The sequence below is a fragment of the Pseudophryne corroboree genome, chromosome 8 (assembly GCF_028390025.1).
Source record: "Pseudophryne corroboree isolate aPseCor3 chromosome 8, aPseCor3.hap2, whole genome shotgun sequence".
Taxonomy (NCBI): Eukaryota; Metazoa; Chordata; class Amphibia; order Anura; family Myobatrachidae; genus Pseudophryne; species Pseudophryne corroboree.
This window is the reverse complement of record NC_086451.1, coordinates 256,053,092-256,079,846: the sequence shown is the minus strand read 5'-3', so window position 1 is coordinate 256,079,846 and position 26,755 is coordinate 256,053,092. Positions and strand designations below refer to the sequence as shown.

The window sequence follows — 26,755 nt, the reverse complement described above, 5'->3', positions numbered from 1 at the left end:
AGGGACTGAGTGCACCGCGAAAAGGTGGTGTGGTATAAAAAGGGGCGTGATCTCAAAAAGAAAGGGCCGTGCTTATGCAATCGTATCCCCAATTCATATTACACTGCACAGTAGCACAATCTGATTTACATTACACTACATAGTAGTGTCCCTTATTCATGTTGTGATACACATACAGTAAGTGCTCATTATACACAATGCCCACATAAGTGTCCCTTATACACATAATGCCTACAGCAGTAGAGCCCCTTATACAATGCTCACAGCAGTAGTGACCTTATGCAGTACCCCACTGTAGTGGTAGTGCCCTTTTTGCAGAGCTCATAGTAGTGGTTCTCCTTATGCCCAGAAGTAATGCCTCTCATGCAGTGCTCCCTATGCAATGCCCCCATTAGTAGTACCCCCAGTAGTAATGCCCCCTATAGTAGTGCGCCCGGTAGTAATGTCCCCTGTAGTAGTGCCCCCAGTGGTAATGCCTCCTGTAGTAACTGTCAAAGTCAGAAAAATATCTCTATGCACACTGCCATATTTGCACCTCACACAGGTCTGCGCTGCGCATGCGTGCGCTCTCCCGTGCGTGCGCATACTCGCTGTTGCGGGCACCCGCGGGTGCGCGGTATGTGCATTTACGGTAGAGTTTATGTGTTCGTAGCGTGCGACTCTTTCGTTACATATTTCCACTATATAATGTATTTTGTAGATCATGGTCCCTTTGATAGATTCTGAAAGTTTGGTTAATATAGAATGTTCATGAACAGAGAAATCCCCCTTTGTTTGATACGAAGGGTCAGACAGGAGTAATACAGTGGTGTTTAGTACCCATCGGAAGAGTATTTAATTAGCAATATTCCGGTGTTGGTTTGAAGCGGATTAATCGCTCGTGCGAATAGTTATGAACATAAGAAGTTTATGAACATTTACTGTATTTGCACTTACTTATCCATGCGGCGGGAAACCCAGTTTCCCTCCCACCTGAGCTGTTGGAAATAGTCACAGCCCACCTGTATGAATCAACCTATGACCTTTTGTTATAATGCGAGGAGGAATTCCTGTGTCCAATGAACAATGAGATTGTAGGGACCATTGAATTGTATTGTGTGTGGGGCATAAATAGACAAGCCGATCACATCCAGCTCTCACTCTTCAACGGTTATCATTGCTGAAAATCGGGAGCTGGATGTACAGAGGCGCATGCGATCGTTTCCTTTGTGCGTAAGTTTTCTCCTCAATCATATTGTCTTTCTTGATGTTATGGGCCATATCTCTCTCTCTCTCTCTTCTTCTCTTTCTCTCGTACTCTCTTAAACGTAATAGTATTGTATTGTATTTCCTGTGTAGTTATCTGGTTAGGTAGTCTATGTTATATTGTAGTGTATGACTTGTATTGTATTAATTCTTTTTGCAAGTATAACATTCATAATATATATATTAGGCGTTGGACCCTAAGCACGGTATCTGTGTATTTCTTATAGTGTTAAGTATTCACAGAGCGTCGGTGACGCTCAAACAGCTTTTAAGTTAATAAGGTTACACTGTGTTGCATCTACACCCTATCTCTACACTAAGGTTTTACAGCATATTACATTGTTATTGGTTTAGATTTAAAGGTTTAACATTGTGAGCGTCAGCGCCGCTGGTGATCTCCTCGTGGTCCCGAGCGTCCGCTACGCTATAGCGAATCATTACGTTAGCCGGCAGCCAATAGCGTGCCTGCCTGTGATCTCTCAGCCGTGAGCGAACGTGACGCTTGAGCGTCTCGACCACGGCTAAGCGATCGTTACGCAACGAGCGTACCCTTACGGTACTCCATACGTAAATAGCGTACAGTGTTCTTAGACCTCATAAAGGGTTTTATATAAGATAAATATTTAGCTTTATCAATTGGCGGCTCGTCCTGTCCTTCACATATCTCTGCTAGGTTTTTTCAGCAGACATTATCCAGCAGCAAAGGGCGGGAGGTCATATTCCTCGTAGTGCTGTTTGGATAAGCGTCTGCTTCGCTTAGTAAAGGGTGCTGAAGGAATCCGGAACCGGAGGTAAGAACAACACGCTAGTGTCTTTTAAAACTGTTTATTTCTGTCTTGCGTACACACGCACATATCTGCATTTCTTTTTCATTCGTGTATTTTCATATATCACTCTCCTGTTTGCCATTTTATAATTGATAAAACGTGCTAAGAGAGATTTGTCGCTATTTCATAGTTAAAGTGTAAAACCCACATGCAACTCTACCTAAGGTAAAAGGAGAGATTGGTGTGTTGCGCGGTAGACGATCGAGGATCATCTACATTGATAAAAGTGTTAGTTGTGTTGCGGTGGACATTGGTTTTGTGTACACGTGTCTCTAACAAAGGGCTGAGACTCGCGTACGCCAAGGCCGACGCACGCAGCGTAAATTACGCAACGGAGCGTCTGGGTACGCCCACGTAACTCAAGTCACACGACAGTTGATTTTTAAGTAGCGCAACAGGCGATAAGTAGCGCAACAGGCGATAAGTAGCGCATCAGGCGATAAATAGCGCAAAATCTATTTTTAGTGTCCGAAATTTAGATTAACAGATCCTTCTCCAAATTCACAACACATCTGGTCTAAAGAAAATTTCTGCGCAGAAATAGAAATAGAAGCAAAAGTGTACGTGTGGTGAGTGAGTGTTTTGTATATATAAGTTTATACAATTTTACAGGTTGAACCACAAGAAGTCGAGTTCTCGCAGAGGTACATACATGTAAGTGACGTGCATGGTGGCTAGGGAGGCATCTCTGGTTAAACATAAAATTTGAGCAGTAGAGAATAGTAGACCAGGAGGTCATACTACAGACCGGGAGGTCCAGGTACAGCAGACTAAGAAGTCTGCCATAAAAGAGAAAAGGGCACAACCCAGGGAGTTGGTGCAAAACCCATATAGGCCAATAAAGCTCTGGCTGAAGGAATTCGCAGCCGAAATTTTCGATTCCACTGGTCGCTCAGTACATAAGATTAGTTGCTTATGTGCTGAACGATTGTACCGCACGTAATTGTGTACATTAGTTAATCTGACCAGTACCATTTGTGTACAAACCCGGTCGTAAAACTATTTGTACACTCTGATGTGATTTGTGTAATTTTTTATTTTCTGAAGGGAAGTTCGCTGGTCACTCAGGAATTGTCCAACAACCAATAGTTACTGGAAAGAGTAAGTGTTCTGCGGATATCCCTCGCATGTTCCAGTAAATAGAGGTTCATAGGGGCCCTGGGTCGAGTACGCCAGCACTAAGGCAGTGTGTGGGTCGTATTGGTCGGCGTGGGCGAGTGAGTGGGGTACTCGGTAAACCGCCACCGTCAGCCTACCGTGAACATTTTGGTTTTTGTAAGAGTTCGCTGAAGACCCTGAAATAAGGTCAGAGGTGGTGAAAGCAACGCCTGCAAGTTATGGGGGCCAATTGTTCAGGAAGGGGGCGATCAACCTCGGTTCGGGTTGATTCAGTAAACCGACCAGTCGGGTCGGCAAGGTACATAATGTGTGAAAAATATGGCTCACATACAGAGGTTTTATGTGATGAATGGGAGAGAATGACAGTGCATGACGGGGAGAAATTCCCAAGAGTAGGTAGCTTTAGATCAGAAGTGTTGCAAAATTTAAGGAGGAGGATATGTCTCATTAAATCAACAAAGAGACGAATCCAACATTATGATTATTTACAGTTATGGCAACAGGAGGGTGAAATACAGAGAGGATTGGCTCTGGCGGCAGGATCTAATCCTATCAAGAAATTGATAGCGACAGCCCCGCCGCCACCATACATATCAGGAGAGAAATTGGTTGCGGAGAATGACGCATTAGGGTGTAACAAACAAACACTTAGCAACTGTGTAAATGTTAATAAGTTAACTAATGCAAGTATTAACCCGTGCAAGTTGTACCCTGTTTTGAACTTTCCCCAGGAGTGTGATCAAGAGGACGAATCGGCAACAATATCGGCGCTCTCTCTAGCAGCCACCATAGCAGAGACAACAGTAGGCAAGGCTCCACCCACGAGATTAGTAACAAAAGCCCCTAGCGGAGGGATAGGTGAGGTCGTATCTACAGGTAAGTACGGCACCATACACTACGCTGAAACCATTTCACCACAGGCTGTAGAACCTACACAGAGTGCTGTTAGTAAACTTAATCCTGTTAGGGTAATAGCAGTGCCAAATGGGAAAACTGACACAACAGGAATCACTCCTGTTAGGAACATTGCCATGTACAGCCCATTTTCCCGAATGGAATTAAGAACCATAGTGTCTGAGTTCCCTGACCCTAGGAAAGACTTAGTTGCCAGCCAGAAATACATCAGAGACCTAGGGAACACTTTAGAGCCCAATAACAAAGACTGGCAGGTATTGCTGAGGGCATGTTTACCCTCAAATGTCGACGCAGCTCAATTTTTGGCTGACTGTGGATTAGATCAGGATGTACCTCTTACAGATGTGTACAACAAAGATAACGTAAAAAGAATAAGTTTACAGTTAAAAGAGTATTTCCCAGCGGTAGTTAAGTGGAACAAGATTTTCTCCATTAGACAGAAAGAGTCAGAAACTGCTGCAGAATATTTTCACAGGGCATTACTAGAAATGGCAAAGTACACAGGTATAGAGGACATTAAAACAAACATAAACCATCGAGAAGTAGCAGTATCTGTACTAATGGATGGTTTAAAAGAGACATTAAAGACAAGAGTACAGACCACGCAACCATGTTGGCGAGGTCTGTCGGTGGCTACTTTGAGAGAGGCTGCAATTGATCACGACCGGAATATCACCCGACACAGGGAGTCACAAGGTGATAAGTTAATGTCCGTAAGTATACAGGCCCTAACCACAAGGCAGCCTTTGTATAAATCACCAAACCCTGTGGGTAAGTCAAATGTGGTAACTTGTTTTTCATGTCATAGACAGGGACACATGGCACGAGACTGTAGAGTGAAAAATTCACAAAACTCATATCAACCCCCTAGACAACGACACGACACACGACATTGGGAGCAAGGTCTGCAGAGACGGAGTTATGAGCCACATACAGGGGAAACAAAAAGATACCCCCCGAACAGAGACTGGCAAGCCACTGGTAGTTCCCATTTAACCCCTTCACAAGCAGTTGCTGCCAGCGGGATTCAGGGAGGTCACCATACCCAATAGGGGTGTGGCCATACCTGTAATCTGCAGCCAGTAAAATTGATTGCAAGTCTTGGGAGTGAACCTGAAATTGCAATCAATGTAGCTGGTAAATCATTAAACTTTCTTGTAGACACAGGGGCGGCCAAATCAGTGATAAATTCGACAGTGGGCATGAGAACCACTGGTAAGACAATTCCAGCCATAGGGGTAACGGGAGTAGTCCAGCACTACCCTGTTAGCAAACCAGCCGAGATTACAGTAGGGCCGTTACATACCAAGCATTCCTTTTTGCTAGCTGCATCGGCACCGACTAATCTCCTGGGAAGAGACTTATTGTGCAAAATGGGGTGCGTCATTTATTGTACTCCTGAAGGTGTATTCTTGGACATACCTGAGAATCACGCTCAGGAAGTGCGAGACATGTTAGACTCCCCGTCAAAATTAATGTCACATACCATTATGACAAATAGGACTCCATCCCAAGTAGAAGAAATGACATCCCAGATACCAGAGTCACTTTGGACTAAAGATGGACAGGACACTGGATTAATGGCAAACGTAGCTCCGGTAGTTGTACAAGTAAAAGATGGTAGGATAGCTCCAAAAATCCCACAGTACCCTCTGAAGCCAGAGGTGGAGTTAGGAGTGTATCCCGTAATAGAGCGCTTGCTACAACAGGGCATTCTGGTAAGAACGTCCAGCACTGCCAATAGTCCCATCTTCCCTGTGAAAAAAGAGTGGGGGGAGGGGTTACCGGCTAGTGCAGGATCTAAGGGGGATTAACAAAATAGTTGAGAGTCAGTTCCCCGTAGTGCCAAATCCAGCTGTCATCCTTATGCAAATCCCTCCCACTGCGAAATTTTTCACTGTTATTGACCTCTGCTCCGCTTTCTTTTCAGTACCTCTGCACCCTGACAGCCAATATTTGTTTGCATTCACATACAGAGGAGTCCAATACACATGGACTCGATTACCACAAGGTTTCATAGACAGTCCAAGTATCTTTTCCCAGGCTTTGCATGATTGTTTACAGTCTTTCCAACCAGAGAGTGGATCAGTATTAATACAGTACGTGGATGATCTACTACTGTGTTCTGATTCATTGGAAGCATCCCTGAAGGATACGAAACAGCTCCTGTTTCATCTTTCAGACACAGGACACAAGGTTTCCAAAGACAAGTTGCAATTATGCCAAACTAAGGTAAAATATTTGGGACACTGTCTAACACAAGGACTGAGACACCTGACCGCTGATAGAATTCAAGCAATTAGAGACATGACTCTGCCACAAACCCAGCAACAGATCAGAACATTTTTAGGAATGTGTGGGTATTGCCGTAACTGGATCCCAGGGTTTTCCATTCTAGCGTTACCTTTGCAGGAGATGGTCTCCTCAAACAAACCTGAGCGGATTTCGCATACAGACGAGTCCGAGATGGCATTTGAGAGACTTAAACAGTGCCTAACACAAGCACCAGCATTAGGTATGCCAGACTATGGGAAACCCTTTGAGCTGTACGGAACAGAAAGTGCTGGTTGCGCGGCAGGCGTCTTAACCCAAAAGCACGGTGATGCCAGCAGGCCGGTAGCATACTACAGCGCTCAGCTAGACACGGTAGCGCGATCCCTCCCCACATGCTTGCGAAGCGTTGCTGCGATAGCATTGCTAGTAACGAAAAGCGAAGATGTAGTGCTAGGTCACAACCTCACAATTCATACACCACATGCAGTGTCAGCCTTGCTAAATTCTGCCCAAACCAGGCACGTCTCATCAGCGCGGTTTACAAGATGGGAATTGGCACTAATGGCCCCCGTAAACATCACCATAAGGAGATGCAGTGCATTAAATCCTGCAACATATCTCCCAGGTGTGCCTGGACAGGCACAAAGGGTGGAGGATGAGAGTGGTGGGGAAGGAGAATTTAACACAAAGGAAGACACACATGATTGTATGGAATATTTGACCCAAAATTTTACCGCAAGGCCTGACATCAGTGACAATCCACTGGAAGATGTAGATCTAACTTTCTACACGGACGGTAGTTGTCACAGACAGTCAGACTCGGGAGACTTGTGTACTGGATACGCAGTCGTAGATGACCAAGGCACCATAGAAGCGGAACCACTAGGCCCACCTCACTCAGCCCAGGTTGCTGAACTGGTCGCCCTAACCAGGGCATGTGAATTGGCTAAGGGCAAATCAGCCAATATCTACACCGACTCTAGATACGCATTCGGGGTAGTCCATGATTTCGGAGCCCTATGGCGCCTCAGAAATTTCATGACGGCAGCTGGTACACCGGTAGCGCATGCAGCTCACATCAAAAGGCTTCTAACAGCGATACAGGAACCCGACAGAGTGGCTGTTATCAAGTGTAAAGCACACACATATAGCCAAGACCCAGTATCACTTGGTAACAGCCGAGCAGACGAAGCAGCTAAGTTAGCAGCTGGTACCCCCAGACAGACAGACACCACACAACTGATGGTATTTAATACCATCAACACACAGAAGTTGTGTGAGATGCAAAATTTGTGTTCCACACAGGAAAAGGCAGTCTGGAAGGCAAAGGGATATGGCCAGGAGTCCTCAGGACTCTGGACGGATGGACAAGGTAAACCGGTGGCCCCCAGAGCATATCTCCCATGTTTAGCTGAGGCAGCTCACGGGCTGACTCATCTGGGCAAGGAGGGAATGTGCAAATTGGTAAGAGCATATTGGTGCGCCCCAGGATTTTCATCTCATGCAAGTAAGAGAGCAATGTCATGCCTTACCTGTTTGAGAAAGAACATCGGAAAAGCAATACCAACAGAACCATCTCATATCTAACCTGCAGGCGGCCCTTTCCAGGTAATACAGATTGACTTCATTCAATTACCCCCTTGTCGAAATTTGAAATATGTACTTGTTTGTATAGATGTTTTCTCAAATTGGGTCGAAGCATTTCCTGCGGCCACAAATACCGCTATGTTTACTGCTAAGAAAATTGTGCAGGAATTTGTATGTAGATATGGTATCCCTAGAATAATTGAAAGTGATAGGGGTACCCATTTTACAGGTGATGTCTTTCAAGGAATGTGTAAGTTGATGGGAATTGATAGCAAGCTGCACACTCCATATCGTCCACAGGCGAGTGCGAAGGTAGAAAGAGTGAACAGCACTATTAAAAATAAACTGAGCAAAGTTATGGCAGAGACAGGATTGACATGGCCAGAAGCTTTACCCATTGTACTATACAGCATCAGAACCACACCCAGGTCCCCTCTTAATCTGTCTCCCTTTGAAATCTTGTTTGGTCGACAACCGCATGTTATGATTAACCCTCAGGATGATTTGAAGTGTAACAATGAAGTGACTGTAAAGTACCTGGTTAATATGAGTAAACAGCTAAGGAATCAAAATGATAATTTGAAGTTAGTGATTCCTGATTTACCAGATAGTAATTGTCATGACATTGAACCTGGGGATTATGTAATGATACGGAATTTTCTACGCTCAGGTTGCCTTATTGACAGATGGGAAGGACCATACCAAGTCTTATTGACTAGCACTACAGCATTGAAAGTTGCCGAGAGAGAGACTTGGGTTCATTCGTCCCATTGTAAGAAGGTTGCTGATCCAGAGAGGTCCCGTGATAAGGAACAGACGGTAGAGGAAGTTGTATCACTGGAGTGTCTGTTCCAGGAGGACTGAGGCGGCACCTGAGCATTGAGAATCACAAGATCAAAAGCAGTTGTCGATTCCCTGTTCCCTTTTATTGTTTTTCTCCACTTCCCATCCCCCCTCCCTCAAATTATTTTTCCCCCTTCTCATTCTTCTTCGTTTCCTCCTATAAGATGGACTTGCCCCAAGAGACTGTGATCCGGATTTTCCTGTTGACCATGATGTTGACCAGAGCAGTCTGTTCCGGCGAGAGTACCATGGAGGTCGAGAGAGGTTCTGGAATGGGTTCTGATGACAGAGATGGAGGCGTAGTTTCCCAAGAACAACATAATCAACAAGCAAAGGCGAGTATCAGAAAACGATCCGATAGCATTGACCATAGAAGGAATTGTGAAGGATTGTTAGCTGAAGAAAACTGTATCTGTAGGCTCTGTGACAACGTAGTCGAGGATGGGTGCATTAAGAAATGCCAATCCAGTTTTAATATCCACATGGACCGGCATCCCTTGAGTGACTATCATTCTTTAGTGGGCAGTGTGTTAAATCAAACAGATTGTTGGGTATGCTCTCAAGTACCTCAAGGTCATAGCAAATCAGGACTAGTACCATTTCCTTTAACGATAGGGGAGGTACTTGAGCTAAGTGGTGGGAGGCCGGTGGACAGGAGGTTTAATATCTCCAGTCCTCCTAGTTTGAAGCTCCACCAATATCATGTGGATAGATCCCTCATATGTTTTAACATTTCCAATCCCCGAAAGCCGGGAAATTGGGAAGTGTCATGGAGTAACCAAACCATGACCTTTTCATATAGAGCAGATAGAATGCCTACAGATACAGAGCTTATACGCCACATAGCCAGTAGAGGAAAATCTTTCCGATATAGGTATACCCTAGGAAATAGGATTACGAGAGTTGGAGAGGTATCACCAGGATACTGTGCACATATCGTACAAACTGATACGTGTACTAGACAGATGGGAGAATTAGGGTTAGGAGATTTCACATGGAAGATGTGTAATATGGTTATGTCCTACTCCGTCCCATATGTTCTCCCCGATGATGCATATTTCATATGCGGGAGGAAGGCGTATAAGTGGCTTGCCCCAAACTCTGAAGGATTGTGTTATATTGGAAAAGTACTGCCTGAAGTAATGACTGTATCACATGCCAAAATGAAGGATATACACCATGTTGCCCAAGCTCCTTATACTCACACCCATTACGAGCACGTAGTTAAACGGCACCTGATAGAAAGAACAGAGCATCCGGCCTCTGACATGATCCATGAATCCACCGGGATTCAGGTTCTAATCGCGTTAGATTTCACTCGCACCGCCAGAGGAGTGTTGAATTATAAATACATATCTGCGCTCGCAAATTTGTTAGACAATATCACAGAAATGTATGATGACACGTTTAGGTATACTGGAAGAGAACTTCAAGCTTATAAAACAGAACTGGTTCAGCATAGAATGATTCTCAATTATCTCACGGCAGTAACAGGTGGATATTGTGTCACACTGGCAACGCAGTACGGCGTGAAATGTTGCACATATATTACAAATAGTACCGAGGACCCGGTCGAGGTCATAGACCAAAAGATGGACGATATTCTCCAACTGAAGTGGGAATTTCGCAGGAGACACAATCTCACTCTTGCTGCTGTAGGTAATGAGCTGACTGGTTGGGTGTCATGGTTGAACCCGCGAAATTGGTTCTCCGGTTTAGGAGAATGGGCTCAAGGAGTCATAATGGATGTTGGGAAGTTTCTCCTATGTATCTTAGGCGTTATCATAACAATTGGCTTGATATTTAGATGCGGTCAGGCTTTAACGAAGTGCAAACGAAGTACCAGGGTGATGAGTTTAAGGAGTGAGGAAACTGTAATTCCAATGGATTTGATTTATGACCCAAATGTAGAAACAATGATGTGATGAAAATGCGATTTCTACGGTCCGTTTCTTTCACCTGTTTTTCCGTTTTCTCCAAGGTAAAAAGACCCACTTGGACGAGGAATTTGATGAACCGATATACAGACAACAGATGGATTAAAGAAGAAGTTTTGACAACCTGATACGCAGATTTTTGATGAACTTTGCCATAGATCCCCAGTTTCCCTAGAAATTTTAAAATTACGCTAGCCCAACACTTTTGTAAATCTATGGACATTGACAAAGCTTTTGCTCGCACCTTATGGGCAAAAGCACAAAGAAGACTGCATTCAACAGACACCGAACAAGACTTCAACCGACAAATGTTCATTTACCTGACATAGAATACCACTGCATTTACCGTAATTATGTCTTTTCTTCATCTCTACAACCTTCAGGTAATTACACATATAGTATAAGGAATACAGGCACAGATATCGGCAATCACATATTCCCCCATTCATGTATCATCAACTAAAATGTGCTCCCCATTTTGTTCAAAATCCGAAAAGAGCTCGGTAAAGTTTGACAGCCCATCCACAGACCCGTACCACGGGATAAGAAGGAATTCAAATGTATACTTCGCAATACTTCGAAGCTTGATTTAAAACACGTACGGCACGATGATACATGACCCCCAAGCACGGATTCATACACACATGCTTCTGCTATCACACTAGGTCATACCCTTTTCCTACCTTCTCCTCTCCTCCCCTACCCAACCATGTAAATGTATTAACCCCTGACATATATTTTTCTCATTTTGAAATGTTTTAGGAAGTGGCAGTTATTGTTGACTGCCAAAGGGTGGACTGTCAAAGTCAGAAAAATATCTCTATGCACACTGCCATATTTGCACCTCACACAGGTCTGCGCTGCGCATGCGTGCGCTCTCCCGTGCGTGCGCATACTCGCTGTTGCGGGCACCCGCGGGCGCGCGGTATGTGCATTTACGGTAGAGTTTATGTGTTCGTAGCGTGCGACTCTTTCGTTACATATTTCCACTATATAATGTATTTTGTAGATCATGGTCCCTTTGATAGATTCTGAAAGTTTGGTTAATATAGAATGTTCATGAACAGAGAAATCCCCCTTTGTTTGATACGAAGGGTCAGACAGGAGTAATACAGTGGTGTTTAGTACCCATCGGAAGAGTATTTAATTAGCAATATTCCGGTGTTGGTTTGAAGCGGATTAATCGCTCGTGCGAATAGTTATGAACATAAGAAGTTTATGAACATTTACTGTATTTGCACTTACTTATCCATGCGGCGGGAAACCCAGTTTCCCTCCCACCTGAGCTGTTGGAAATAGTCACAGCCCACCTGTATGAATCAACCTATGACCTTTTGTTATAATGCGAGGAGGAATTCCTGTGTCCAATGAACAATGAGATTGTAGGGACCATTGAATTGTATTGTGTGTGGGGCATAAATAGACAAGCCGATCACATCCAGCTCTCACTCTTCAACGGTTATCATTGCTGAAAATCGGGAGCTGGATGTCCAGAGGCGCATGCGATCGTTTCCTTTGTGCGTAAGTTTTCTCCTCAATCATATTGTCTTTCTTGATGTTATGGGCCATATCTCTCTCTCTCTTCTTCTCTTTCTCTCGTACTCTCTTAAACGTAATAGTATTGTATTGTATTTCCTGTGTAGTTATCTGGTTAGGTAGTCTATGTTATATTGTAGTGTATGACTTGTATTGTATTAATTCTTTTTGCAAGTATAACATTCATAATATATATATTAGGCGTTGGACCCTAAGCACGGTATCTGTGTATTTCTTATAGTGTTAAGTATTCACAGAGCGTCGGTGACGCTCAAACAGCTTTTAAGTTAATAAGGTTACAATGTGTTGCATCTACACCCTATCTCTACACTAAGGTTTTACAGCATATTACATTGTTATTGGTTTAGATTTAAAGGTTTAACATTGTGAGCGTCAGCGCCGCTGGTGATCTCCTCGTGGTCCAGAGCGTCCGCTACGCTATAGCGAATCATTACGTTAGCCGGCAGCCAATAGCGTGCCTGCCTGTGATCTCTCAGCCGTGAGCGAACGTGACGCTTGAGCGTCTCGACCACGGCTAAGCGATCGTTACGCAACGAGCGTACCCTTACGGTACTCCATACGTAAATAGCGTACAGTGTTCTTAGACCTCATAAAGGGTTTTATATAAGATAAATATTTAGCTTTATCATAACCCAGTTGGAGTGCCCACTGTGGTAGTCCCCTTACACACATATATAAGAAAACAAAATGCTTAAACCCTGCAGCAGCATCCGACTGCTGCCATGCGTCTTGCTTCCTGCTCCTTGGAAATATGGAACATCATGACATCTGTCCCAAAGCACACACTGCAACAGCCAGAAGCCAGAGCTCAGGATGAAACTCCTGATTCCAGCTGTGGCTGTAGAGAAGGACCCAGGTGCTCGCTGGTAACAAAATCTCAGTGGGTGCTGGCATCTCCTTGCATGCCGGGCTGACCATCCAGGATTAGGTGGGCCAGAGAAGGCAGGTTTGGTTCCTTTAACCCCTGGCCAGGACAATGGAGCAGAAGGTTTCCATACGAAACCAGGGCACTCTGAGATATTTGTTCAGCAACTTGAGGTTGAGGATGGGCCGATGGGACCCACTGGGTTTCTGGACTAAGAAGAGCATTGAGTAAAAGACCTTGCCCCATTATGACCGGAATTATCTTGCCTGACTATATGACCAATAGAAACAAGAGAATTGCCCTAATTGCAACCACTATTATGAGCACTATTAAAACATAACTTTTAATCATTAATTCATACATTTTAATCATTAATTCATAGGATAAAAACACCCTGAACTCACCCCTGTCAGCTTCATCTCAATCACGCCTTTGGTATTTAGTATGTTGGGATCCCAGATGCCGGCATTCCCTACTGAACCCAAGGAAATGTGTGGTAATTTACACCATACAGATTAACATACGTCCAACTCTAAAAATGACCCTTGGGGGGAGATTTATCAAATCTTAGAGAGAGATAATGTACCAACCAATAAGCGTCTGTCATTTTTATAGCACAGTCTATAAAATGAAAGTTAAAAGCTGATTGGTTTGTTCTTCATCTCTCTTCACTATATCTCTCTCCAAGATTTTATAAATATCCCCCTTAGTGATGGTTTGCCTGAGGGTTTAACAAAAGAAACACCATTATGGAAGATTTATAGGTTTGCAAAGGAAATTCATGTTTTCTGTGTGCCGAGAAGGGGTGGGTGTATAGAAATTACCTGAGTCTGGGTTGGTTAGGAGGCATGAACACACTCCCATTTGTGGGCAGTGTGCAGCTTCAGCTGAGGGCTCTGTTATTCCGTACATAACATTACCCCCCACAGCATAAAAGGCCATGCACCCTACTACCAAAGCCCAATAGATTTCTTGGCGGCTATGAATTTAAGTCCAGAATGGAGAAAGCTATTAGCAGAAGTGTCGTTAGAGAGATCCTAGTGTTTATCAACGGATTAACTTTTATTCCAGCTATTTCACATGTATCGGAGGATAACTACACTTTTCACTTACAATCGGCAGCACTGACACATATTCAGACAATGTAGAACATTTCTAGAATTTTGGCCAATATACAAGTAGTTCATAATCTGGTGAAAACACTGTTGGGTTGTGTCATATATTTTTGTGACGTACACACTTCCTCACTGTTTGAGTCAAACCACCTCGGGCTGCTAGTAAGCCCCCGAATGCTTCACTGTTTGTGCCTGTTCCTGGTCTCCACCATCATACCCAAGGTCATCCCTGTGGATGCCTGTGGACCCTGAAGAAGAAAGGATGGAATGGAAGTACTATGATGCATGTTACTCCATTTTTGGCAACTCTACCATAACAAATCAGGCCAGCCTGTCATCTTCTTTAGCCAGAGAAGAATGCAGCCACGGAGTCAGGCAAGTCAGCAAATTATGCCCAGCAGTCTAGCTTGCCCTGAATCACTACTGCTGCTTTCTGATGAATATGACGCAAGCGAGCATGATTCCTACGTTGAGTTGAACACCATTCATGTGAAGGACCCACAAACCACCCTGACACAGACTACCCTGTCACAGCCCTCTGTCCTGAACCAGATACATCACAACTTACTGAGTTCCCTGCAGTGTGTCAAAATCGTAAGTACTGTATTAAGCCTTTTTTAAAACTAAAAACACTACATTCATCTAAAAAAAAATTATCACATTTTAATTAAGACAAAAGAAACGCATATAGAATTAGTGGTATAAAAACATAATTTAAATAAAATAAAATGGTATACATATGTTGCAAATTGTGGCACACGTGCAGTTGGGTATAGGGCAAAACACAGGTACTCTACCTTTGCTATTAATTTAATTTATGCTATGGCCTTCTCTTCATTGAAATTTAAATTATCCCCTGAACATATATGCACCTACAGGGAATGCAAAGATCCCAGCAGCAAGCACTAAACAGAATCAAAGCCCTGCGCAAGATGTTTACAAAGCTCACAATCCACAATTTCAAAAAAGAAAATTTATGTTAAAAAAACCCAATGGGCCAGATGTAACGAAGTCTGAGTTGGCCGGAGGTGCAGGTTACTAGCAGAACTCAGACTTTTTTAAAGCTGTGTACATGATTGCTGCTTTAAAAAAGTCAGTGTTCGGCCGGAAATCCGCATCTTCGGCCAACTTAGACTTCATTACATCCTGCCTAATATCTATAGCAGTGTGTAGCTTTTGTGCAGGTGGGAGAATGCCACAAACACATTTATGCTTGCACATCTGCTATGTCTATATGTGCTCAGTGCAGATATTGGCCCTCATTCCGAGTTGATCGCAAAGTTTTTCGGACGCACAACATATTCGCAAAGTTGCGTTAATTTAGTAAATTTGCGAACCTCCGCCCTCAACGTATTTTTGCAAATTCGCACGCAGTATTACACAAAGTGGGCGTACGCCAAATGACATCGCAGTAATGCGAAACCATCGCAGCATTGCGAAATCATCGCAATAACACATACTTAATCGTAAAAATACTAAGTTTGAGTATATTTACAAAGTTTTGAGTAAAAATGCACACTTTTGAGGTAAAACGCACAAAAATGTTTTTTTGGCCTATTAAGTGCAATGACACCTTTCCTTTTAAAGACCACAAGCCCTTTTCAATTACGAACCCAATTAGTGTAATGATTGATAATGTTCCAAAACAATTAAGTCTGAGAATAAAAAAAAATTAACACTTTGTTGCCATAATTGCCCATCAACATGTCAAAGTGTAAATTTTTTTTTTTTTTATTTCACTTTTTTAATTTTTAAAGGTGTTGTTTGTGAATGAAGGTGTTTACATGTTTCTTAACACAATAATCTCCTTTTTTTTTTGGTAAAAATGTAACGTTAGATGTGTGTAATTTTTTGTACAAAACAAATTCTGCCTGCCAATCTGCTGATCCTTTTTTGCATTAATAAACACAACACCCGGTTAACTTTAATCAACTTTTTTATTTTTGTATTTGTTAATATTTTTTTTTTTTTTTAAATCAAAGAATAAAAGTCATGCAAATTTTTGCAAATGGTCCACGCAATCCATCATTCCTTGCAGGTGTTGGCGCATGATGTAAAGTATCCCTGAAAAACTTGTGGGATCTCCAACTGCAACATCTGAAATTAAGATGCAACACAAACATTAATAACTTAATTACATTACTTATTAGCCAAGCAAGGCGCAAAGCACACTTAAATGCTGGCATGTCCAAACTGCTGGACTCCAGCTGTTGTGAAACTACATATACCAGCATGCCTTTACACAGTTTTGTGGTCAGGGAATGGCAAAGCTGTGTCAGGGCATGCTGGGATGTGTAGTTTCTCAACAGTTGGAGTGCCGCAGTTTGGACAGGCCTGCTTTAATGTCAAAGTTACTACATCCTGCCTGTTTTATGGTACAATCATTAGCAGAACACACAAGCCTGCTCAGCCTTTTTATCAGATTTTAAAGTGTTCCAGACCATGTGTTACATTTACTACTATGTGAGTTATATTTAAGATGGAACGTTGCCCATAGCAATCAAGCAAAAATATGATTATTATATTGTAGAAGTGGATCCCAATTTTTTAAGTATAATCTTATTGGTTGCTATGTCCGACATCCCATGTTAAAGATAACTACCATCTTCGTCAATGTGACACCATGTTGGCATTCATTCCCATTTGTTGTTTTATTTGTTTTTTATTTTTAGTGGGTTGGTCCTGCATCATCACACTGCATATCCACATCTTCAGAAGGCCAACATATCATAGCATTCCCACACTCCATGAAAGCTGCCCTTACTAAATAAGTGCAAACATGTTTGACTCGAACACTTATTAATTTTGAGAATGTAACTTTCACACAAAAAAACAGTGTGTCATTAGGCTGCATAACAAAGTGAAGCATGTGATTTTTAAGTGTAAATATTCAGACTACACAGGCCCAAGTGTAAAAGGCAAACATACTAAACTCCACTCAGGTCTAACTGTTTCCCAGAAAAAGTAACACATATAAACCCTGTTCTCCTGCCAACCCTGGCTACCTAATGAGTGTCAACCTAGAGTGGACACACAAAACATTGCACACATACACACTGTACATATAATGACACTCACAAATATGTAAAGGCAACATGTACACCATGATGAAATGTTAAAATATTTTTCCAGGGTCCAAGAATTCAAACAGTACAACACTGCATGTTTTGGCATTGTAAGTGTAAGTGGGTAATCTTATTGTATAAAATTTAAATAAACTTACTTTCCTCGGAAACATCCAGACTCCCGGAATGTTCTGCAGGGGCTTCCTCTGCCCATTCACTTGGTGGGGATGTTGCCTGGATGGGGGAAGGCGGCTGGATGGGGGAAGGATGAGGGATTGGGGAAGGAGGAGGGATTGGGGAAGGAGGAGGGATTGGGGCAGGAGGCTGGATGGGGGAAGGAGGCTGGATTAGTGCCGCAATTTCAGAGGGGGGGTCTGATTGAGAGGGCGAGGGGGGCGGAGAGAAATTTAAAGCAATAGAGGGTGAGGGGGGTTCAGATGGGGATGTCGAAGTGGAAGGAGAAGGGGTATGGGAAGGAGGAGAAGGGGTCCCAGAAAGAGATGGCGAGGTGTGGTGAGAAGGGGAATGGAAAGTGGAGTGGGCCAGGGAAGCTGAGGGGGACTGGGAAGCTGAGGGGGACTGTGAAGATGAGGGGGACTGGAAAGCTGAGGGGGAGTGTGAAGGGGAGGGGGAGTGAGAAGGGGAGGGGGAGTGAGAAGGGGAGGGGGAGTGAGAAGGGGAGGGGGAGTGAGAAGGGGAGGGGGAGTGGGAAGGGGAAGGGGGTGGGGAGTTGTGCCGTTGTTGTTGTCCTAGAATGAAAATATTGTCCACATTTTTTAATCATGCAAAATTACATAGTATTGATTTTTAAATATAAATGTTATGTTACATGTTTTTTTTTTTTAAATTTAAAATAGAAAATCAAACATGTTAAGATCCTCTTCATGTTGGCCATAGCAAACAAAATGAAGCCAAACTTTAACTTTGAAGCTCATTCCTTAATCTAGTCCATTGAGTCATAGTGATTTGTCTAGGCAACATCACCAGATTACTATTCAAGGGCCCTTATTATATAGCCAGCACTTATCAAGTATTTTGGACCAGTTTCCTGGCTGCTTCTTATTTCTTGGAAACATGCACTTGTTTCGTGTCACTTTACTACAGTCAGTACTGTTTCCCCTAACCACACACACTGACCTAATTTCCTAAAAAGGAGACTGAAGGTTGCAATTAGCCTACCACTTACTGTAAAATGTAGGTAATTCAAAGGGGATTACAGCTGGAATGTAGTTTGCAATTGTCCAAAAGCATGTGCTCTGCAGGGGTTGCATATATAACATGTGCAGAGAGAGTTAGATTTGGTGGACTTTTTCAATTATGGCCATGGAAAATACAGGCTGTTTAATTTTAACACAGCAAATTATTGAGATGCTTTAACACACCCCACCCAAATCTGACTCACTCTGCACATGTTACATATGCTTCCCCTGCAGTGCACATGGTTTTGCACAATGGTTTACAAAAAACCTTTTGCTAAAAATTGGGAAGATGAAGCATTATCACATTTTAAGCAAAAAAACTTATGTAATGTAACTTACTTCGGGTATGGAGAGCACGGATTTGCTGGCGGATCTCCGCCAACAAATCTGGAGTCCGCCTGCGGAGATCACTCCATCGCCTCTCGAGCTGGATGATTGTCCGCCTGCTGCGGACGCGAGTCCGCAGCAGGCGGCGGACCTCCGCGTAGGCCTCGCGCTTCACCCGATTGGGGATGAAGCGCCCAACGCGGCCTACGCGGCGGTCCATCACCGCTACCAGCACGCGGAGCTCCCGCCTGGAGAACGGTGCTGCACGCATCATGGCAATGGCGTTTTCCTTATTTGGGCATATATTTATAGTGTCTGTTAGCATGTGATTGGCCAAAAATATGTCATTTCTAATAACTTTATTGATCTTTGCAATGCTGTGAAGAGCAGAGTGTTATTTTGCACGAGCGGAAATTCGCATTAGCATAAGCAAAAATGTTTGTTAGAAACAATTAGAATAAACACACAGAGACACAGACTTTACTGAAAATTACTAAACATATCTGTGTACTCACCACAGGTCGTGTGATCATTCAGCTGGACAGTCACAAAGTGTCAAACATTGAGGATCATTTGTTTGTGTGTTTGTTTACATAATCAGTATTTGAGGATATAAAATAAATAAGGACACTATTTATTATCATTACAGTATTTAAATTATTACATAAACATTGTCAGCTTAACGTGTTTTTGTTTTTTGTGTTTAAAAAGAAAAAACCATTCAAACACAACAACAGCATTACCCAATCACTTTACAAGAACATACTAAATGCAATCATGTTTAAAAATACATAAGCATACTGGGTTGTATTATTTGTGCAAATATAAATGTTAAAAACACTATACCTGAAATGTTCTGCTACAATTCTTGCCCTCACTTGGCTCCCCCTCCGTGTCACACTCCCCCCACCGAAGCGTGGCACAACCCCTGGCTCCTCATCAGGCAATTCCTCTGCCTGAGGAAGCTCGACACTACTCCTTACCGCGATATTATGGAGTATTGCGCACAGGACCACTATTTTACTTGCCATCTCCGGCGAATACATGATGTCGCCACCCGTGCGGTGGAGCACACGAAAGCGCCCTTTCAGGACACCAATTGTGCGCTCCACCAGCTGCCTAGTGGCAGTAAGCGCGGAGTTAAATGCCATCTGTGGTCCTGGCCTGGGATTACGGTAAGGAGTCATGAGCCAGGGGGTGCAAGGATATCCACGGTCTCCTGTTGGAATAAAAGCAAAATTTTAGTTCACAATTTTCATATATTTTTGTAAGTTTGTAACTAAAATATTTGAGCAACAACTCACCCAATAACCACATGTCTGGTCGTTGACTTGATCTTAATCTCTGCCATATCCCTGATTGTCTAATGACATACGCATCATGGGAACTTCCTGTAAACTTTGCGTTCAGGGAAAGGATCTGGAGGGATGGCCCACAAACAACCATTACATTCAGAGAATGAAACAGTTTCCTGTTTCTATAAATTTCTTCATTATGTCTTGGTGGCTGAATAGCAACATGTGTGCCATCCACAACCCCAATAACATGTGGGAAGCGACTACCACCTTCCGCAAATTGCCGCTTCACCACATCTAGGGCACCAACATCCAAAGGCATAGCAATAAATTGCTTAACACGCTTGATGAAAGCCTGGCAGACACGTCGCAGGACCTTACTGAACTGGCCCTGCGACATGCCAACCAGGTCTCCAACAACATGCTGGAATGATCCTGTGGCCAAAAAATGTAACACTGCAAGGAATTGTGTCAATGGTGGTATTGCTGTAGGATACCGAATTTCAGACTCCAGATCACTCTCTATTATGGAGAGAGTGTCTAGGATTAGATGTGGTGGCAGCCGGTATCTACGCACCACCACATCATCTGGCATCCCAAAAAGTATGACACGGGTTCTGAAAATTGGTGGCCTAGCACGCCTCCGTTGCCTTGGTTGATGAGGAGCCGGCTGTGGTTGTGTGGCTGGCGGTTGGGGTGGGAGTGCTGGCGTGGGTTGGGGAGATAGGGCTTCTGCCGCAATATGTATTGACATCACACACTTTTTGGAGAGAATGTTAAGAAATGTCATTTAAAAAAAAAAACAAATTTTTCCAAAATTTTACACAATAACTGTTTTTACAATTGTGGTGTCAACTTACTGCAGGAGCGTACATTTTTTCTGTGTTGAATTCATGTCAAAAATGCAAAAAAAAAAACCAAATAAAACTAAATTTAATATTTGGATATAAAAAACATATATTAATGCAAAAAAACTTTTGAAAAAAAAAAAAAAAAAATAATAAGAAATTTAGTACCTAGTCCAGGAAAGACAAACACTACTTTGCAGATCAATCCTGGAAACCCCAAACACTTTGTTTAGCAAACTTTACACAAAAAAAAAAAAAACACAAACAAGCACCAACACAGGCCAACGACACTTACCTGCTCCTAAAGAAATAAAGTCTTGTTTTTGTGGACCACACCCAAAAATAAAGACAAAATTGTTTTTTCTCACCAAAAAAACAAAACCTACAAGAGAACACAAATGACAGTCAAAAACAGCATACAGACACTTCCAACAAACAAACTCCAACACAGGCCAACGACACTTACCTGCTCCTAAAGAAATAAAGTCTTGTTTTTGTGGACCACACCCAAAAATGAAGTCAAAATTGGTTTTGCTCACCAAAAAGTAGATTCCTACAAGAGAACACTAATGACAGTCAAAACAAAGAAGCACGGGAATATTTTCACAAATGGACTTGCAAAATATATATGTGTTATAAAAATTAAAACATTAAAATGTATTACAAAAACTTGCAAACACAAAAAAAATATAAAAAAAACAGAATACTCACAAACGAAAATACACACAAAAAATGACTGTCTATATTCAAAACGCAAAGAAAAGGACAAAGGTATGCTTGACAATTACTCACTCTGCCAATTCCACTATCACCTTCCCGCACAAGCCAACAACTCAAACGCCAAACTACCAACACTTACAGCATGCACAGTAGGCCCTTAAATAAGCAGTGCAATCATTCAACAGAATAACAGTGTACACCTGTGTGAATTAACGAGTCGCACGTAGGTATATAAGCGCACACACCTCGGCGTACACACGTCATCACAAACATGGCTTCTCGTGAGCAAATCGCAGCAGAGATAGACCGCATTGCAGAGCAGCAGATGGCATTGCAGAAACAACGGATAGAGTGTCAAAGGCGCTTGTTAGAATACGCCTCTGCGGAGGTTAATGCAGGACCTAGTACTCTGCAAATTTCTGCTTCTGAACCTCAAGAATTGAGTGTGGATACCCTGCCACACACACATAGTGAGCAAACTGAGGGAGAATTGACTTTAGCCACACAAACACAGCAGACAGAAGCTGCTAGTGAGGAGGAAGATGGAGATGACCAACCTGAAGAAACCTCACAGGCTACCTCCAGACGGAAAAAAAGACAGCCTGCATTCACTAAGAGGGAGTTGCGTGTCTTGGTCACGCAGGCCATGTCCAAAATACATAGGGGCCCCAAAAACATGGGGGCTGCTTCCAAAGAACGCATCTGGAGAGACATCACAAAATCTGTGAATGAAGTTGGCTCTGTCGTCAGAACATCACAGGAAGTGAGACGACGGTAAGTGCATCTTGACAATCCTTTTTCTGTGCTAAGTTGCCTAAAAAATGTAGTTACATGTCATGTTATGTCTAGCAAACACAAGCAGAACATGTGTGCTAGATATTTACTTTGAACAATAAGAAGACTCAACTTTTTCCCTCTTTCACAATATTTATGTAGGTGGGCCGACTTCAAATCCCGCCTGAAGGCAAAGAGGGCTGCGGAGTGGAATGCCTCAAGGGCAACAGGGGGGGGACCACCTGTCGCTGTGGAGTATACTGACTTGGAGGAGATGGCGATGGCCTGTGTGAGTTATGAGGAGGGCCAAGGGGTGTCTCATATGGACACGGACCTGCCTGAGATTGTGACGGGACATGACTTGGAAGGTAAGTTTACACATGTATTTGTCTGAAATTTGAACTGTATTAATAATCTTAAACTAATTTTGACTCCAACTTTTCCCCCACACATTCTTCTATTTGCTTGCCACAAAACACAGCACAGGGGGGTGAACAGTTTGAGTCACAGGCCGGTTATGTGGTTGAGGCTGAGGTGGAGGGACCTAGTGGGTCTGCCAGTGTGGGCCAACAAAACCCACCTATGCAGGTTCCTACTGGCCCCCCCACCCAACCCTCTGCTATCCCGGAGATCCTGCTTGAAATTGCTAGGTATGGTGAGAGCCTAAACACATTTCAAGACGGGGTCATCCGGGAGGTAAGCCAGATAACTGTCCGGCTCACTGAGATCCGAACCTGTGTTGAGCAAGGTGTTGCTCAACTCTGCCAAAGTCTGGCAGAGATCAGGCAGGCCCAAGAACAACTGGCCTCCTCAAACCAAAGCCTTGCAACTAACATCTTGCAAGGGCTCCAGGCCATCGCTGTCTCCCTTGCCCACAGTGGCAGAGAGCCAACCACATCGGCTCCCTCCCCTGCCCCTGCCCAGGAAGAACAGGACACTGGGCAGGCCCAACGAAGGTCACTCCGCAGACCAAGCAAAGAAGATCAGCCTCAGGCGGGGCCAAAAAGAAGAAAGTGATGTCTCTCCAGATGGGCAGCACCCATGTTTTTGTAGTTGCCTCTATGTTATTTTGGACTTGGCTTGTGTGGCCAGAATGGATCACTCCCTCTTAGTGAAATGTCTTTTTTTCTGTTTGGAGGAATTGTAGCCTGTGAGTTTCTTTTAAAAAACAACAGAGCCATCTTCCTCTCACTAGTGTGCTGTGTATTGTTGTGTTTGTGTGGTGGATACTAATTATTTCTCAGTTTGTGTCACATTTTTGTGTGGCAGGGTGTGAAATATGTTGAATTTATGATTTTATAAGATACTTTTGTCAGAAGCAGAAATTTGCAGAGTACTGAGTTCTGCAATATAATTTGTCAGTGCCATCTGCTTGGTGCTTGGTCTATCTCTGCCTGTGAGACTCATGTGGAGCCATGTTTAAATGTTGGATCATATTATTTCTGAAATAAAAAATATAATTTCAAAATGTGTGCAATTTCTTGAAGGTAATGCATTAGCAAAATCTTACTTACTAAAATATTATGTCAACATATAGACACTTGGTGACCAATCTGCTAATTCTCCTTCAAATTTTTTTTTAATAAAAAAAAAAGGTATGTTTTGCACCACACTTTAATGTCCATATTAATAAAACAGACACGACAACTTGATAAAATATCTTTGGACAACATGACATCATTGAAAACATTGACAGATGTTAAAAACCTATATTATTGTGACTTTGAAAAATAAATCATAGTGTATGCGGCATTATGTGGGTGTTGGTTAATTGATCAGAATGTTGCAGAATTATCTAACTTTAAATAAAAATGTAACTTGTTTGTATTTAGTAGTCTAACACACATTCAAACATTTCTGCACAATGCTTACACACCAAGTTAAACACAAATAACAACCTTATTTAACAGTGTGTGAGATTAATATGTGAGTAGAATAAACATGTAATGTGTGTTCAGTCAATTGCTGGTTGGTAACTTTCATGGGCTCAGTAATTAACAAGTAATTGAACATCAGATGAATGTGCTCTCCAATTAACTGCTAATTACTGCATACACACTTGTACCAGTACTTCGCAAATGTAGAGTAACTGCAGACCTACTCTGCTGCTGCGTGAATGTTGCTACGGTTTCCTATGTTAGTTTTAACAGCGACAAAGTTTATGTGCGAAAAACACGCCCATTGCAAGTTGCATACTCCCACACAGTACGCCCACTTTCACGCCCATGTCGGAGCATTGCGAAGTCTCGCCTCCGCCACGCCCACGCCACTCCTTGTTTTCGTTTGGCAGTTACGGCTTTTTTTGTCCAAAGTAATTTTGCACAGTTGTCGTACGTATGTCTTCGCGCATGCGTAATCACGCATTTGCGCATGCGCAGATACTTACATTTCGGACATTTGCGATGCGATGACTCTTTGCGATCAACTCGGAATGAGGGCCGCAGTAATTAGCAGTTAATTGGAGAGCACATTCATCTGATGTTCAATTACTTGTTAATTACTGAGCCCATGAAAGTTACCAACCAGCAATTGACTGAACACACATTACATGTTTATTCTACTCACATATTAATCTCACACACTGTTAAATAAGGTTGTTATTTGTGTTTAACTTGGTGTGTAAGCATTGTGCAGAAATGTTTGAATGTGTGTTAGACTACTAAATACAAACAAGTTACATTTTTATTTAAAGTTAGATAATTCTGCAACATTCTGATCAATTAACCAACACCCACATAATGCCGCATACACTATGATTTATTTTTCAAAGTCACAATAATATAGGTTTTTAACATCTGTCAATGTTTTCAATGATGTCATGTTGTCCAAAGATATTTTATCAAGTTGTCGTGTCTGTTTTATTAATATGGACATTAAAGTGTGGTGCAAAACATACCTTTTTTTTTTATTAAAAAAAAATTTGAAGGAGAATTAGCAGATTGGTCACCAAGTGTCTATATGTTGACATAATATTTTAGTAAGTAAGATTTTGCTAATGCATTACCTTCAAGAAATTGCACACATTTTGAAATTATATTTTTTATTTCAGAAATAATATGATCCAACATTTAAACATGGCTCCACATGAGTCTCACAGGCAGAGATAGACCAAGCACCAAGCAGATGGCACTGACAAATTATATTGCAGAACTCAGTACTCTGCAAATTTCTGCTTCTGACAAAAGTATCTTATAAAATCATAAATTCAACATATTTCACACCCTGCCACACAAAAATGTGACACAAACTGAGAAATAATTAGTATCCACCACACAAACACAACAATACACAGCACACTAGTGAGAGGAAGATGGCTCTGTTGTTTTTTAAAAGAAACTCACAGGCTACAATTCCTCCAAACAGAAAAAAAGACATTTCACTAAGAGGGAGTGATCCATTCTGGCCACACAAGCCAAGTCCAAAATAACATAGAGGCAACTACAAAAACATGGGTGCTGCCCATCTGGAGAGACATCACTTTCTTCTTTTTGGCCCCGCCTGAGGCTGATCTTCTTTGCTTGGTCTGCGGAGTGACCTTCGTTGGGCCTGCCCAGTGTCCTGTTCTTCCTGGGCAGGGGCAGGGGAGGGAGCCGATGTGGTTGGCTCTCTGCCACTGTGGGCAAGGGAGACAGCGATGGCCTGGAGCCCTTGCAAGATGTTAGTTGCAAGGCTTTGGTTTGAGGAGGCCAGTTGTTCTTGGGCCTGCCTGATCTCTGCCAGACTTTGGCAGAGTTGAGCAACACCTTGCTCAACACAGGTTCGGATCTCAGTGAGCCGGACAGTTATCTGGCTTACCTCCCGGATGACCCCGTCTTGAAATGTGTTTAGGCTCTCACCATACCTAGCAATTTCAAGCAGGATCTCCGGGATAGCAGAGGGTTGGGTGGGGGGGCCAGTAGGAACCTGCATAGGTGGGTTTTGTTGGCCCACACTGGCAGACCCACTAGGTCCCTCCACCTCAGCCTCAACCACATAACCGGCCTGTGACTCAAACTGTTCACCCCCCTGTGCTGTGTTTTGTGGCAAGCAAATAGAAGAATGTGTGGGGGAAAAGTTGGAGTCAAAATTAGTTTAAGATTATTAATACAGTTCAAATTTCAGACAAATACATGTGTAAACTTACCTTCCAAGTCATGTCCCGTCACAATCTCAGGCAGGTCCGTGTCCATATGAGACACCCCTTGGCCCTCCTCATAACTCACACAGGCCATCGCCATCTCCTCCAAGTCAGTATACTCCACAG

General features: G+C 42.9%; 1 long non-coding RNA gene across 1 annotated transcript; it reads right to left on the bottom strand.

Moving 5' to 3' along the window:
• Window positions 1–16,279: 16,279 nt before the first annotated feature.
• LOC134947692 (uncharacterized) lies at window positions 16,280–20,293 on the bottom strand. The gene is made up of 3 exons (XR_010182696.1): window positions 19,391–20,293; window positions 17,508–18,098; window positions 16,280–16,381 (listed from the first exon to the last, which is right to left on the bottom strand). It is a non-coding gene; the product is annotated as an uncharacterized LOC134947692 (long non-coding RNA).
• Window positions 20,294–26,755: the final 6,462 nt, after the last annotated feature.